The following is a 16,396-nucleotide window of genomic DNA, read 5'->3' on the forward strand; positions in this document are numbered from 1 at the left end:
TCTGTGTGCCAAGTGCCTTATGTTGTGAGAGCTGAGATGTCACAGTCACAGACAGAGGAGACAAGGCCATCGTTGTCGATGGTGAGATGGACTCAGCAGGAGGTGATAGTGGCATTTGGGAACAGTGCTGTCTTATGTGATGGTTAGATATCAACCATGGGCCAGAGAACACTTCAGAGAAGAGGAGGAGAATGTAAAAGGAAATAGACCAACTGTTTTGATTGTCAGATAGAGAGGGTTACAGTGGAACTTCACTTTGTAGTGTTCCCATCTGTTGTGATTTAATCTTAGCTGGCAACTAAGCCCCACACAGCTGCTCACTCCTTTCTGCTGGCATGGGGGAAAGAATCAGAAGACTAAAAGTAAAAAAACTTGTGAGTTGAGATAAGGGCAGTTTAACAGGTAAAGCAAAAGCCACACATGCAAGCGAAGGAAAGCAAGAAATTCAGTCACCACTTCCCACAGGCAGGCATTCAGTCACCCCAGGGAAAGCGGGGCTTCATCAAGTGTAATGGTGATTTGGGAAGACAGACTTCACTCTGAAGTGAGTGAAGTCGTTCCCCCTTTCTCTTTCTTCCCTCAACTTTATATGCTGAGCATGATGCCCTGTGGTATGGAATATCCCTTGGGTCAGTTGGGGTCAGCTGTCCTGGCTGTGTCCCCTCCCAACTTCTTGTGCACCCCCAGCCTTCTCCTCACTGGTGGGGTAAAGCAGAAAAGGCCTTGACTCTGTGTAAGCACTGCTCAGCAGTAACTAAAACATCCCTGAATTATCAACACTGTTTCCAGCACAAAACCAAAACACAGCCCCTTAACAGCTACTGTGAAGAAAATTAACTCTATGAAAGCCAAAACCAGCATACAATCTGTCTGTCCATCCCTTCTCTCAGTGCCCACTTGTGACCTGTCAGTGCTCTTGTGATGGATGTGGATGTGGTGAATGAGGCTAAGACTGATATTTGAGTATATATTATCTGACCACCTGATACTTGTCTATATACCTATATATATGTCTTTGTTTGGCTTTGCCAGGAAATTGAAATTATGTTCATAGTTAGGTCTGGTTTTTGTGATTGTCTCTGTACCCTAATTAGATCCTTCCAGGAAAGGCTTGCTGCATTTTATCATCTTGCCTGATCTCTTCTGGCTTTCAACAGGAATATCATATAGTCAGCACCAAATGCTACAGTTTCAGAAAAATAAGTTTTATCTGTTGATAAATCACTGATTTGCACCACTAAGAATTCTTCATGCTTTGTGTTCTGTCTTGAAATTTCTCTGTCTATAGGTCTGATAACATATCTGATTGTATCTCTCTCTTTCAGCCAGACCAATGTATAAGTTCTCCTGGAGATGGTTGTTTCCTGTGGGGAAGGTGTTGACTTGAGTAGATGGAGGTGCTATGAGACTTCTTCTGTGTGTATTTTCTTCCTGTTATTTATTGCTTAAAGGGTTAAGTAAGAACTCTGCTGGCCAGTGGGTTGATGTTTTCATCTTGGGCAGTATCAGGTATTTGTGACTGCTTTGCATGCCAGGAGTAGCATGAGTTGGGTTTACTTCAACCACTACCCCTTTAAGGACTAGGAATTCTTTGATGAGTGATTACACTTAATTCTGTTCTCTTAGTTGATGGATGTGATGGAGCATGTCCATGTTCCTTGGGAAGGTTTCCTTAAATAGGCATGACCTTTCTAGTGAAAACAGGAAGATAGTTTTTGCCTTTTTCCCCCCCAGCATGGTATTTATTTCATTTTTGGACCTCATGATTACTGCAGACATTTACCACAGGAGTAACTCATAGGCTTGGTAGCTTCGTGGGGCAGAGTTTGGCAGCTCCGTTGTTCCAGCATTTGTTCCATCCTTTCTGTAGCAGCCACTATTTTTGACCTTTGGTGACCTGGTTCTCCTTTCTATCCTTTCTGGCATCCAAAACTCAGGCATCAGAGAAAGACTAGCCAGTCTGCATGTTTTAATATGTAGATGGGGAGTGGATAGTGATTCAGTAGATCTGAATCATCCTGTGTTCTTGTTTCTGTTGGGTTTCAGTAGGTATGTGGAATCTGCAAGAAAGTTGGAGAGAATGGTCCTGTTACCTCAGAATGAGGAACCCTCTGGCTGTGACTTGAATGTGATGACAGTCTGCCTGAAGTAGTGCCTGTCCCTGACCATCCTTGGGAAGTGTAGCAGGAGATGGATGTGTTTGACTCTCCTGTGCACTGAAACGTTCCAAGATGCCTGGTGTCAGCTAGTCACTGTTGCTGACAAGGTGTTAGCAAGCTCTTTTATGAGGTTTGTGTTTAAATAAACAGAAAATCTCAGTGCTTGGGTTCTCATGTCTATTGTAAGGTATTCTGTGAAGTTGGTTCTCTTGGATTTGGTGCTTGATAAAGAGATGATGCATATAGTCTGGAAAAGGTGCACTACAGTGGACGAACTGACAGGACCTGCTGGCACAGTAATATCAAGTGCTTTGTCTTGTGTAGTTTACCTAATCCTCAGGTAAATACAAAGTACATTCTCCTAAGCAGTTTCTTATACTTTCTTGATGCCTGAAATGATGGAAGTTTGCAGTTAAAGATTCTGAGGTCTGTAGGTCTGTCTGCTTGGTTCTGGGATTGGCAATTTTTGCTTTTGTTTTTAGGATAGGATTTTAAAGACAATCCCTAAATCTCTGGACCTCTTGGGCAGGAGTAAACATGTGGCATTGTTCTTCTTCCATGGGTGAATTCCTACCATTGTAAGGCTTTCTCTACCTCTGACTTCCTGGGCAGGATTTTTGATAATGAATACAGTGACATTAAGTAGGGGAGAGCTTCTAAATAAGTCAGTTCCCAACTTTACTTTGCAGATAAATATTTTTTGTGTCTTGTATGGATTTTCCGGGGGTACAGAGTCTGTTAGATGGTTAGCTTTGCTCTCTGAACAAGATGATTATACACAGATGGTTATTGCACAGTGCTCCTTGTGGAGGCAACCATCTTCATGAAGTTGCTTGAAAAAAATTGCTGTTGCATTTGTACAGGCTGCATTTGAACAGGTGCACTGTGAAAATAAGATTGCAGTGGGAAGGGAGCATGGGATGTGGTTATCAGTCATCTCCCAAAGGCTGCTCTGGGCAGCCAGGGCAGGTGGTCCTGCCCTCCCTGGTGACTCAAGGGGTACTGTCACGTCTATTAAATTAGCCCTGGATTGGAGTTGCTGGAAGTGTGTCTAGTCAAATACTAATTCAGCATGTTGTGTGTGAAGCTAATTGGCAGGGTAGAAAAAGCAGTGTTGACTGTAGGAAACTTTCTTCTTACCTGCAAGAGCTTAAACAGTAAAAATGTAATATATCCAGTATGAAAATTTCTTCTTCCTTGCATGGTTAGCAGTGATAACCAAAAGTAAATTTGTCAGTTCTGTGTTCAGAGCCCTCTGATAGTATTGTCATGGATTGTGCTTCTGTTTACAGATTTCCCATGTAACTGAATTAAATTAACAAGACCAGCCAATTTATTGCTGCTGTATTTAAACCTCTGGGCAGCAATGAGTCTGGCAAGGATGGAGCATCATTTTCATGTGCTGCTTGGAAAGGGAGAATGTACAGCGAAATGAAGTGGTGTTACTGTTTGGGGGAGGGGTTCACAGTCATGGCTCAGGTGGCAGATGAAGAGAACTGTAGGTTCCCAGAAGTCTTTTGTCCACTGCTTCCCGTGTGGCTCAGTCACTAGGTAGCAGTTGGTTTTTTCTGTCATGTATGGGCTAGCCAAAGACTAGTGTATCCACAGAGTTTATTCAAGGCAGATAGCATTACAGGAATCAAAACAGAACTCTTAGTTCCTGTTCATTGATTTAATCCTTTGTTTTTAGCAGATAAATATCCCTGTATTCTTTAGCCTAGCCTCAGTTATCCTGGATTTGAGCCCCTCTTAAATCCTAATTGCGTAGTATTCATGTTAGGAAGAAAGGTGGTGTGAGGTGATGCACAGAGAAATAAAACAAGTCCCAGGTCACCTGCACAGGAGCAGAAATCTCAGAGCCCTGGGTTCAGTGGGCCATCTTTCCTCCCCTTGTTTGAACTAGATGTCCTCCTTTATTGCTGCCCCCTCCATCTAAAGGGTGGTCCTTGGAGGCTGTTTGGAAGGCATGGTGAACTGCACACTGCTCTTTCCTTACTCTGCATCAACTTGCTGTGTTAGCAGAAGGTAGTTTGCAGCGTTTTACAGCATCTTTCCCTAGCACCAAAATTCAAATGAATTACATATATGGATCTGCATGCAGTTGTTAGATGTTTCATATTTTCTTTAGGCTTGTGCAAAATACATGATATGGTGGAAAAAGTGCTACAGATTTACCTTTTTTTTTTTTTTTTTTTTTTTTTTTTTTTTTTTCCCTCCCCCATGAGTTTGCATAGCTTGTGAGACTGGGATGATACTTTATGCTTAGCTTTGCAGCCAATTTGGAATTCTGGGCTTCACCATATCATGTTTGCTTCTCTTGTCTGTTTCCTCCAAGTCTTTTATGTGGAGTTTACAGATACTGGTGCAGTTTGCATAGCAGAAATTGTCCCATTGTAGCAGCTGGTGATGGACAGCTGATTAAGCTAAACCTTCAAAAGGCTTTTGAAAAAAACCCAGTAGTACTAAATTTATGATTTGCAAATGTTGTATCAGTACTACTGGGTTAGACAGCTTTAGACCACCTAGTGTAGGTTGATCTGACTGATAATACCCCTTTGCTCTGGGCCACCAATCCTTGTGTTTGTGGGGTATTTACAGTGGGCACAGCCTGTGTAATGTGGGGCACACTCTCTGTGTTGGTGTGCATGGTGTGAAATCATACCTCGAGGCTAAGCTGGGGGTAAATAGGTTCTGAAAGAAGTGATCCTTTCTCTCTGTGCTCCATTTGGCTCGGAACTTCTTTTTCTTGATCTCATAGAAAATAAGTAATGCCAAAGAGAAGAATTTATCTCTAAATCCAGCTGCCTCCACCATGGTGGATGTGTTCCTCTGCTGTCCTTTTGAGAGGCAAGCTGGTGTCCAGTGCTGGCTGTGTCCATCTCAGCAGTGCTGACAGCAGCAGTGTGGGGGTTGATGTGGCCTGACATACCCACAGTGCAGCTGCATGTCACTTCTGTCACCTGGTAGTATCTGTAGCTCCACAAGGAGAGCCTTTGCATGTTTAGTACCACCATAGCACTGTCAACCCCTCTCACATCCGCATTGCTTTAGAAGTGAGTGGACATCCGCTCCCCCTCTAGAGGAGGGGGGTAAATGTTTGCTCATCCACAGTGTCTCTGATCCAAGTGTGTTTTCAACTCTGCCTTTGTATTTGATGGCAGGTCCTCCTTCCCCTTGGCGCGTGTCTGCAACGTGCTCATGTGCCGGCACGCGTGTGCTGCCCTTGAAAACAGACCAAACTTATTAAAATCATTGCTGGTTGCCATGGCAGCTGTTGTCGCTGTGGGCTATTAGGAAAGGCAATTACTGCTGCATGCTGGGGAGTGTACAGGGAGGCTGTGGGCAGGGGGGTACAGGCGACTGCATGCTGCTGAGTTCTGTGACTGATAGCTTGGATGTCACAGTGAACAAGCAGCAGAGCCGAGAAAGGCAGGAGATACCCTGTAATGAGGTTTGGGCAGTATTCCACCTCCTGGGCAGGCTCATTGAGAGATTCCCACCCTTCCTTTGATTGTCAGGGGGTTGAGTTTCACGTTTTCAGTTGGACACAGCATAGTGCTGCTCAGTGACTCTCAGCTGGCCCAGGAAGTGAAATGGAGCTGGAAAACTTTATGTGTGTTGAAGATACTCATCTAGTCCCTTTCCTGCTGTTTCCTCTCTCTGAATATTCCTCTTCAGTACTTACTTTGCTGTTTCCTGTACGTTGAATGTCATGATACAAAATAGCTCCAATTTTCTTGGAGTGAGTAGGATCACTTAAGTGAAGTGCTTCTTATAATGAATTTAAAGCTACAGGGAAATTGCATCCTTCATCTTTATTCTCTGAATTTGGGCAGCATATGTCCAAGCAATGCCAGCACTGTTTGTGCCAAGTGCAAACATGTAAAGAACTGGGATTGCTTTATAGTGCAGAGTTTGTAGGAAATCAGTAAATTCAATGAAAGATTTGAGAGCTGTAGGTGAGAGCTGTAAATCTTGGGGATATAAAAAACTGCTTTGGCAGTGTTTGACAGAGCACTGCACTCCCAAATTGAAACCCTCTGTCCACTTCAATTTGTTCTGCTTTCCTTTTCCCTTGTGCTAAGCAATGGCCTGAGACCTTGCATTGCTCCTTGCTGCACAGGAGCTCTTCCAGGAGGCTCTCTCTATATTAAGAGGTACATCATATAAGTTTCTTCTGGCTTATAGAATCCATGATGGTGTCAATGAAGCTAAAATGATGGCTGTCACCCCCTTCAATAGGGAGACAAGTCCCTGGAGGCATGGAGGAGACAAAGTGAGAAGAATAAAGCAATCCTCTTGGAGCAGGCGAAATTTGGATCTTGTTTCAATTTCTCCATTTTGACTGATCTCCCAGCAGCTGTTTCCAGAGGCCCTCTGGATCATGCCCTTTGGGGGATAGCGGTGGTGACTCACCCGGCTGCGATGGTTTCCGCAGCAGCGTGTGAGAGCCTGGCTTCCCAGGGAGCCATGGCATCAGGAAGGGGAAGGTTTCTGGTACGTTTGATCCCTCAGCGAAGATTATGCTGTGTCTGTTTAATTAGAGACTGCTGCTTTCTTTACTGGTGTACTAAATATAAATGGCGGAGCTGGTCTAATATACTTGAAGTTGCAAATGTCAGGAGTCAATAGCTTTATTTTCCTCTCGCCAAATCTGATTTAGTTTTAAGTACTGCCACTAAATCTAATGATGCAGTAATTCCTGTTTGTTAAAAGGAATGAGGGATTTAGGCTGAGACAGACTTCATGCTCTTCTCCCATCTCTCTCTCATTCCACCTCTGTTTTACAAAGGAAGAGCTACTGGTTTGAAGGTGTTTGTACAGTAAGATCTGAAGGTCAAAAGGCTCAATCTAAATACACTGTGTACTGAGTTTGCATTCAGCTAACATACCGTTCTTAAGGTTTTCTCTCTGCAGTTTTTGGCACAGATTTGTACATTCCAAGCATTACCTTTGTGACAGTCAGCAGAGTGCCAAAAAAATTTCAAAAATATAAAAAATGCAGTAAAGATAAAGAAGCCGCTTCTGGAGCCCAGGCTTCATGTTCTGTCTGAGATTCTTTGTTTGCTGAACTACAGTCTTAAGTCGTGGCAGGCCCTAGGGAGATCGGTAATGGGACAGACATCTGTGCTTAAGATGCCTTGCCCTGTTGGTCTGCTGTGCAGGAAAAGGAATAAGTATCAAATGAGATATTTTTTTTTACCCCCTCTGGGCTCCTGCTGAGCACAGTGGACCCAGTCTACCTCCATCTGCTTAGCCTTGTACAGTGCCATTGCAGATGCTGTTTGCTTGTGTGTGTCTGTGAGCTGTAGCTCGATGCCTGGGAAGTACAGCTGATACTGCCGGCCGCTGTGTGAAATGTGCGATCCCAAATTGGTTGGAAAGTCCTTGAGAGCAGAAACGAGGTGGAGAACTCCTCATGGTGAATGAAGACTCATTCAGTGCTGCTAGCAGCAGCAGTGAAGCTCTGCATCTTGCAGTTGGCTGCAGTATCTGCTGTTTGTTCATGCCCTGGCCTATCTGGAATGCTTTTATCCTGGCCAGTAGGATAATGTGGGCTACCTTGTCTTGGGGCAAAACTGGCTGCTAGGCTGGAGCAGGAGGGAGCGTGCTCATTATGTGCTGGAGGCATTTTTGCCATGTTGCAGCATGTGCTGGGAGATGCATGATTGAAAAAATGGGAGCACCTAGAACTTCGGCCTGACCTGCCAGGTCTGTTGTGGCCTCCAGACTCGATGTCTGGCAGAACAGTTTCAGTATTAGATGTCTCTTGGTGGAATGGGGAGGAAAGAAATCCAGAGATACTTTTTGCCCTTCTTGAAGCTTTCCCATTCTAATGGTGGCAAGAAGAAATTGTGTTTCTGGAGTGTGTTGAGTTGTAATGATTGTCTGTTCTCAGTCTGCATAGAGTAGGTGAAAACTGTCCCCAGTGTTTCTGTGTGCTCTAGGTCATCATTAGACTTGGCCTGACATGGACTGACCAGCACAGAGGATTTTTTCCAAAAGCTGTTTCCTCTGCTGTAGGATGCAGTGTTGTAAGCCTATTGCTTTGAAGGTTAGCATGTTTCATATCCCCAACACTTGTATATTGTCTTGCCTTATCCCTCTTTTCCCTCCCGCAGCTTTTCCTGTTTCTGATAGACTAGTCTAACACAAACATTTCCAGGGACAGAGCAATGGCTGCAAGAGAATAGCCTCCAACCTCTTCTGCTTTAAGCTTTTGGGAGCAGGGCTGATGGAGAGCACATGACGCTGCCGGTGGCTTTTCCTTCCCGGCGGGACACAGGGAGCTGTGTGTGCGAGGGAACAAGCTGTGCTGTGTAGTGTGTCGGCGCTCCGCTCCCGCTGGTGGCGAGGGCAGGCCGGGCTGCCGCCAGCGTGGCACAGTTCGCCGAGCCGGCGGCTCTGCCGGGCACGGCGGGCCTCGCCCGGCCGGGTGCCACTCGCGCACCGCCTTCGGTCCTGACCCTGGGCGGGAGTGCGCGGAGCGGCTCAAGGCGATGCGAGCGGCTTCATCTTTCCTCGGCATGGTGTGAGCGACCGGAGCGCCTGAATTATTCACTCCTCGGCCTGCTGTTCCTATTGAATTCCCGCGTCGAGGCACCCTGCCAGCACCCGCTGATGAATTCATTGCTGCGCCTGCCGCAGGGGCACCCTGTGTGTTCGGGGCTGGAGGGGGCGGCCGCCTGCGCCGGGCTCGCCCTGGGGTTGTGTAGCTGCGGGTCGGTGGACCTGGCTTGCCCTGAAAGCCTTCCATCCGCAGCGTAGGTGGGCGCCGGCCCCTTCGCTGCTCAAAGGGTTGTTGGCAGGTCTGCGTGTGTTTTTTATCTGTCTCTGGCTTGCAGCCGTGCTGAAGCCTGCCTGGGCTCCCGATCCCGATCTTGTCCCAGCTCTCCACGTGCAGTATCTGGTATTGTGTCCTATCTGTATTTCGTCTTGGTGGAGTGGATTTCTCTGCAAACCACATCCTGATGTTTCACACATCATTTGAGGTTCTCCTTACTTCTGTATCCTGAGCTTTCAGGGTTGATTGTGCTAGAAAAAAAAATCACGTTTCACAATTTCTGAGAAGAATTTTTTTTTATTGTTCTAATAGAAACCATTTCCCTTTTGTCTATGATGTTACTCTTAGTAATCAGAATAATTTTTTTGTTAAGCATTTAAAAGATCTCTTCTGTTCACATTATCACAACTCATAAAAGCTGTTGAAGACACATTTTATACTTTTGAAAGGAGGTTATCCCTTCTCTTAACAAGAACTTCTGGATGTATGTTTGGTACTATCTTCATTGTGTTGATCCTCTGCTTTGTTCCCCTGTATTTTCTTTTTTAAGCAATTACAGCAGGTGGCTGGTCTTTGGGGAAGCTTCCTTTGACCTGGTCCCAGTTGACAGGGGTGGATAGAGTTTCAGGTCCTCCTCCTGGCTGCACAGAGGAGTGTTTTTTTACCTCTAATTGGATCATGTAAATCGTCTCTTTCTTTGTGTGGTTCACTTTGTCCAGAATCTCCTTCTGGATTTTGACCAATAAATCAGCCTTGACAATGGATTGACTTTTCCTATAGTAATTACACTGATATTTGAAACCTAGTGTAACTGATGAGCAAAATAGGTGTAATAATCAGAATTGTGACCAATTATATTCCTCAAAAACTGATTTCTCTAGTAGAGGCAATATGTAAGTGATGGAGTACAAAGTAACAAGGGCTTGGTTGTTTTTTTTTTGTTTGTTTGTTTGTTTTAAATCCTGCATTGTTACAGCCCTCTGGGACTAGTATTTGATAAAGTGCTAAGGGGTCCCCAGCGTCTGACAGATGCTGGAGAAAGCAGAACTCCCTTTCAGAGAGAAACCCAGTCCTTTCATGCCCGTGCAAATGCTGGATGCTGGAGTGGTACACCTTTCTCCTGGGCCATGGAAATCTTTTCTTGCTGAATGCTGTCCCCTCAGCCAAATGCAAAGTCTTTGAGAGTCACTGGCCACAGTTTGTAGTGTGTGGTTATGTTGGGCAATGTGGGAGGAATGATGTGCTGTCCTTTTTTTCCTCACTTTGGCGCTTAAGCCTGGAGCAATGCAGTGTGCTGTTACCTCTGAAGTGGTGGCTACAGTACTGCTTGCTGTGGCTTCTCTGCAGCACAGAGCAGAGTAATTCAATGGAGAAAGAGGAGCAAAACAAACCCCAGGAAAGCCTAAATGACAGACTGCATGAGCATCGACTGGCTATTGAATCAAAAAGGCTAGAAGGAAGGGAACAAAGGACAAAGTCATCTGTTTTGTCCTTTGTACAGGCAGGAATGGAGAAGAGGTGTACTGTTCCCTGTCAATAAAGGAGAGAAGAATGTCTGAAACAAGCTTCCTCCTATTGCTTTTTAAGTTGGATGAGTGGGAGACATGAAGTTGCAAAGGTATGAAGCCTTCATGCAGCAACCCGGAGAAAGTCTGGGACTGTGCTTCCTGATTAGCACACAGGGCTTGCAAATGTGTTTTTGCTGTGGCAAAAGCATCCAGCCCCTCCAGAAGTAAATACAAAAGGTGGCAGACTGGGACTCATAAATGGTGAGACCTACAGGTAGTCAGTTGGGAAGCTGAGCCTGGTTGTAATACATGGCATCCAAGATGCAGGAGAGCCAGAATTGCCTGTCCTCAAAGAATGGCACTCTGTGCTTCTTTGTTCTCTTTGTGAAGTAGAGATTCGATGTTTCGGAGTTTCTCATTCATAGCCATTTTGGCTTCAGTAATGGCAGCAGGAGAAACAGAAAACTTTTTCTTCCTTCCTTCTTTTTTCTTCCCCCAGGAGATTTTTGACTGTTTTCTGAAGGAAGCAGATTTTGGTCTTTTTCTCTCATCTTCCTGGTCTGATTGAAGAGCAGTGGGGGACAGAACTCAATCTGTGATTTGCATGTGTTCAATCCTTCTGTCCCAAATCTGTACAGTGTCCTTCTGCGTGGCTGATAACAGCTTTCTTATGCAGCACTTACATCTATATGAAATTACAGTATCCTTCTTTATTTTTTTCCTTTTTCTTTCTCTGCTGCTGCTTCAAAGCTGCAACTAATCCTCCAGGCACCAGTGCTATCTTTCAATAGATTCTGACTGATGCAATGCTGACTTCTCATGGGATGGGATTTGGGAGGTGCAGTTTTTCACCCAGAGGATTACAAGCTTCATCTTGATACAAACATTTCTACACTACAGGTGGTAGTGTTGGTGCCTCAGGACTTTGTTTTTGGCACTAGGAAGATACACTGCAAATTCAGGAATGCTCCTAGACATTTATTCCTTTTTGTGTCAGTTTCAGATCTACAAAATCTCTATTGGTGTTGATAGTTGCCTAGAAAGTTTAGGAGTCTGTTATGTTTCAGTTTTGGTCAGGTTCATATATAACTATGTATAATATAGGTGCAAAAATATATTTTATATACACACAACCTTATCTTCTGTGGTCATAATTTAGGTGCTTTCCTGTAATGCATTAAGCAATGTGACTACTATATGAGATTTGTTTTGCTCTTTCCTATCCCTGTGAGGGAAAGCAATATATTCTCTTTTAAGATTAGTTTTTGAAGATTTTTCTTTTTCAAATTCTTATTGTGAAAGAAAATGTATGCATACTTTCAGTATGCCTACTATGAAGTCTTCTACATGCCTCATCCTACCATTGACATTCTCCCCAGAATCAGTGTTCTGCAGTTGGTCTTGTCAAATCTGTGACATCTGTTTGTGACAGTGGTAGATGGGCCTGTAGCTAAGAGCTATGCTTTTGCAATGGGAAAACCTGGGGAAAAAGGTATTAGCATTTGTTTTTGTAGGTCTTCTCCAATTACTGATCTGAAAAATCGCTACCAATTGTAGATAGATTTAATTGAAGAAAATGCCTTTTCCTTCCTGAATTCTCACAGCTCTGGACATAATTAATAGACCAACCATGACAGCTTGGTTTTGAGTACTCATTACTACTATCCTTAGAGCATCACTTTGCTCATGAAAACTCAACTACAACCTTAAGCAGCTCTGGTCTCTAGTAAAGCAGCAGCAGACTTGCTCCTTGCTTCTGAGGGAGAAAAGAGCAAAGTATGAGCCAACATCACCTGTATCTGGTGATGTTGGCCATATACTACTGGAGATGTTTTGGCATGAGGAAGGGAAGCCATGAATTGTGATGACACTATGACTTTCTTCTGCTTCAGATGATTGCTTGATGTTTCTGATGATCAGTTCTTCAAGGGAGTAAAAATTCTGAATCCTAAAGCATTGTTTTAGATGCCTGTGTAAAAGGCTCTGAAATGCATGGAGGTCAAGGACTGGTAGTTTCTAAGGAGGAGTCTTGTCAGCAAAGTTCTCATTGCTGCAGTTGGTTTAAGCTGATGGGAAACTATGCTTTCATTGAAAGAGAAGCCCTGCCTGCTCCCTGACTCCAGCCATGTGGTCATGCACCCTCCTATGTACAGGTGTTAGGGATTACGTGGCCTGTAGTGACCACCTTTGTTCATGAATCTAATCTTTCTCCTTTTTGAGGGATTAGTTTCCAGGAGGATCAGCAAGCTGATCTGACTTGCAGTTTTCTTCTGTGATCCCTACTGTGCATGCAAGAGGTGAAGTAGGGATGCACACTTGGGAACCAGAGAGGAAAAAAATCAGAGTGATTTACTTTGTTGGTACAGTGATTTTTGAGGTTGGCTTAATCTGGCTCTAAAACCCATACTCTTAAAAAGTTTGTATCACTGTCTAGCTCAAGGGAGTTTGAGGTTTAATCCCTTTATACTTTGGCCAAGCAATGTGCAGAAGGAAGGAGCAAGTAGAACTGAATTTGTAGGACTGCAACTGTCTAGAGCTTTAACTAAAAATGTTGGCTATATTTACAAAGGAACCTTGAGAAATAAAACAAAAAACCCAAATGGTGCTTCAGCAGGGTTTTAACATTTGACTGGCCCTCTCCTCTGCTATTTGCCACAGTGCCTTAGGTCTGCTCCAGCTCAGAGGTTTGCTACACTGCCAGTTTCTCTGCACCTAATTTAAGATGTTTGTGTCTTCAGTGGGAAGGTGCTCCCTTTTTTGTTTCCTTCATCTGAATGTGCTACATAGGATTACATGATGCTGTAATTTCAGGAGCCCAATGCTTTTAGATCTCTTTTGTTCTGCATTTCATCTGTAGGCTCAGGTAGGGAAATGTTACTTCCTAATGCAAAGAAGTCTCCAGGGATGCACACAAGAGAGAGGTTTTTAGACTAAATTGTGAAGGAAACAAGCTTTAGGTGAATGTGCTGTGACAATCCCTGCCCACACATGCACACTTACAAACCAAGCAGCAATTTCAATTCCATTTTAAAGTTGGGGGAATTGTAATGCTATCACCTTCCTAAAAGCTTTGTGGAAAATGATGATGGGATGGAAGAGATGCAGACAAATGCGCCACGAAAGGCAAGGTGGTCAGGACTTGTGGATTATGCACTCCATGTGGAGCAGCTGGACAATTGGTCTGGCCACACCGCGGTGTTTGCTCCCTTTTGCCCAGAGGGACCATAGCAGGGGACATGGTGAGGGGGCTGTGGTTATAGCTGCAGAAGGCTGGAATGGGAAACAGTCAGGGGATAGAGGGTACAAATCCTCGAGGAGCTAGTTTGGGTTAGTTCCACTGCCTTGTTTATTCCATTGTCTTGCAGGCAGGGAAGGGAGGGGGCTTTGATGCTTTTGTGTGGTGCTGGCAGGAATGTGCAATCCTCGGGGGTTTGAGACCTCCTGGAGGGGGGAGTGGGTCTTCTTCCAGTGGCTTCAGACTATCCATAAAGACAATAGGGTGGAACTGAGGCTCTGTGAGGAGTTTGTATGCTGTTCCTGAGGACTTCCTGGGCTTTAACTAAACCTAAAGCTCATAAAATGAGATAAATGCGTTGGAGGCATGTAGGATGCTGCCGGGAAGAACTGTTTCTGTCTCCTGCCTGCTTGACAGACCCAGATCTTGCAGTCTCCCAGGTTCCTGCAGTGTGGCAGCCTGGGGCTTTATTACTACAGTCACCACAAAGCTCTCTGGCACCTTTCTTGACATTTCACAGGCCAAATTTCTTCCTATAAGCTCATGCTGTTTAACCACAGTCTTATTTTTGTTGTTGATGGCTGTATTTACACACAGGATATATAAGAATATCCAGTACCTGAGACTGCTGGAAGTCTCTCACTCATTTTCCCATTAATACATAAAGTTCTTGTCCCTTCTGGGCAGAATACAAGCAGCAGCAGCAATTTTGTTATAAGCAGGGCTAGCATTCCCACCTGGACCAAACTGAAGAATTCAGACCACTTGCAGATACCTTTCTGGTTAATTTTGCTCTCCCATAGTAGCATGATAATTCTTAGAAAAGTCTTCAGAGAGGCTTGCCTTGCTTCCCTGCAATGAAATGGAAACAGTAACTTACTGCGAATTATCTGGTCTGGTCCCCATAGCAGGTGCACGGTGTTTCATTTTCTATCTTCTTCTCTTTGCAGAGAAATCTTCCAACTTTTTATTCTTTTTCTTAAAATTTTGAAACAAAGCATGTACTTAAACTTGAATCTATTCCAGAGAGGATATGTTCCTCTTCTGTGAGAGAAGGAGATCCTTTGGTAAGTGTTCCTTTTCTCCTTGTTTTAATAGTGTTCTAGCTGTGACCATTGCTTGCATGGGAATGCTTCATCCCTCCTGCATAAATTATTTGCCTAGGTTGGGATATCATGTGTAGCCTGCCATCCTGTGAAGTTTGTCTAGGCTGGGTATTTCTGGTTAGCTTAGGCAGGATTTCTCTTTCTTCATATGCTTTGCAGCAGGTAGCTGTGACCACAGCTACCATGCAGGTAACTCAGGGCAATGAGGTTTAGCAAGAGCTTTGCATGAGCAGTGAGGAGGTTTGTATAACACAAGAGGATTCCAAGGAGTCCTTGGTTAATGGCTTAGAAGACTTGTTATTTTAAGACTTTCTTTTTTTGTTATTATTTTTATAAATTGCACTCTGGTTACAAAGAGCTTTGGCATGTGGCCACATCCCATTCCACCTGTCTGTGGCCCATAAGAAGGTGGCATGTTAAAAGAAAGGCAGAGGTGTGTTTTCTGTAGTGGCATGGTATTGTGTTATAGCAGGAATCACTCATTACTTTTTGTATGGAATTGCTTAATTGGGATATTGAAAGGTTAGATTTGATTTTGTTTTGATACTTCTCTACATTTTTGTAGGCAAATGTGTAGCACTCCAGTGTCTAATTAGAAGGAAAACCCTGAAAAATACTGATGTATGTGGGAGAGATGAATAAAGGTAAAGCAAAGAGGGAAGGGTAAAATCAGGCTTTATTTATTCATGGAGATAGCAACCCTTGCAAGGGGAGTAACCCTCTAATAAACTGTTACATGAGGATTTATTCTGGTAAAATTCAACAGTCATGACCTCTGCTTTTCCCTTTTAAAATACTAGTGAATGGCACTTTGGAGACAGACACCCTCTTTGTCTTCAGAACATGTGCTCAGGCACTAAGAGGTTGTTCCCTTATCAGAAGGAGCCTGTCAGGGCTTAAAATGGCTGGATCAGTCTCTGCTGCCCTTCTGATCCTTAGTACCTCTGAGGCAGTAGGGGAGCCATCACCATGATGATGTGCTTTGCATCATGGTCCTTCTGTCTTCTTAAGAACAGAACTAAATCTTTTGTGCGTGTCTGGAATATTTGTCTCTGCTGGAGTGGGTTCTCTCAAATCCATGTGCTGATTTATGGCAGAGAAATGGGAGATTCCAAGGGACGGAATTCAGGGTATCCCTGAATGTGCACAGCTCCCATTTGGGGATATTCTAGCTGTGGAATGACTTGCTGTCCATTTCCCCCCCAGGTTTATCATATTAGGTGCATTTAGTGCCCTGGATACTCTTTGGGATGCACTTTGGGGTGTCCCTTGTAAGCAGAGGGAGCTGCCATGCTATGCAAGTTGCTCTTGCAGCAGCATGAGAGGGGGTTCATTCCCTTTTAGAGATGCTCTTTTGTTCCCTGCTGTTGCAGGGAGAGGAGCTTTCCAGGAAGGGGATGAAGAGGCCAGACTTAATGGTCTTAAGAGTGGATTTACTATTTTTTTTTTCCATTTTGCGAAGGAAGGCCTGGGAGTTGTTTCTCTCTAACTGTTTCCAGATGGTGCTGCTGGAACACAAAGATTTCTAGTGTGTTTGGGATGGTGGCTCTGAGACCCCCAACCCCCCAGTGCTTCCTGTGCAGCTCCACAATCCTTCAGGCTTA

General features: G+C 44.3%; 1 protein-coding gene and 1 long non-coding RNA gene across 10 annotated transcripts in view; both read left to right on the forward strand.

The window, feature by feature from the left end:
• Positions 1–16,396, forward strand: part of RBFOX2 (RNA binding fox-1 homolog 2) — a 170,832-nt gene that overhangs the window by 10,515 nt on the left and 143,921 nt on the right. The gene's annotated exons all lie outside the window — the stretch shown is intronic.
• On the forward strand, positions 6,246–6,473 carry LOC128787869 (uncharacterized). Its single transcript, XR_008430884.1, has 2 exons — positions 6,246–6,316; positions 6,402–6,473. It is a non-coding gene; the product is annotated as an uncharacterized LOC128787869 (long non-coding RNA).

This window comes from Vidua chalybeata, chromosome 5 (genome assembly GCF_026979565.1).
Source record: "Vidua chalybeata isolate OUT-0048 chromosome 5, bVidCha1 merged haplotype, whole genome shotgun sequence".
Lineage (NCBI taxonomy): Eukaryota > Metazoa > Chordata > Aves > Passeriformes > Viduidae > Vidua > Vidua chalybeata.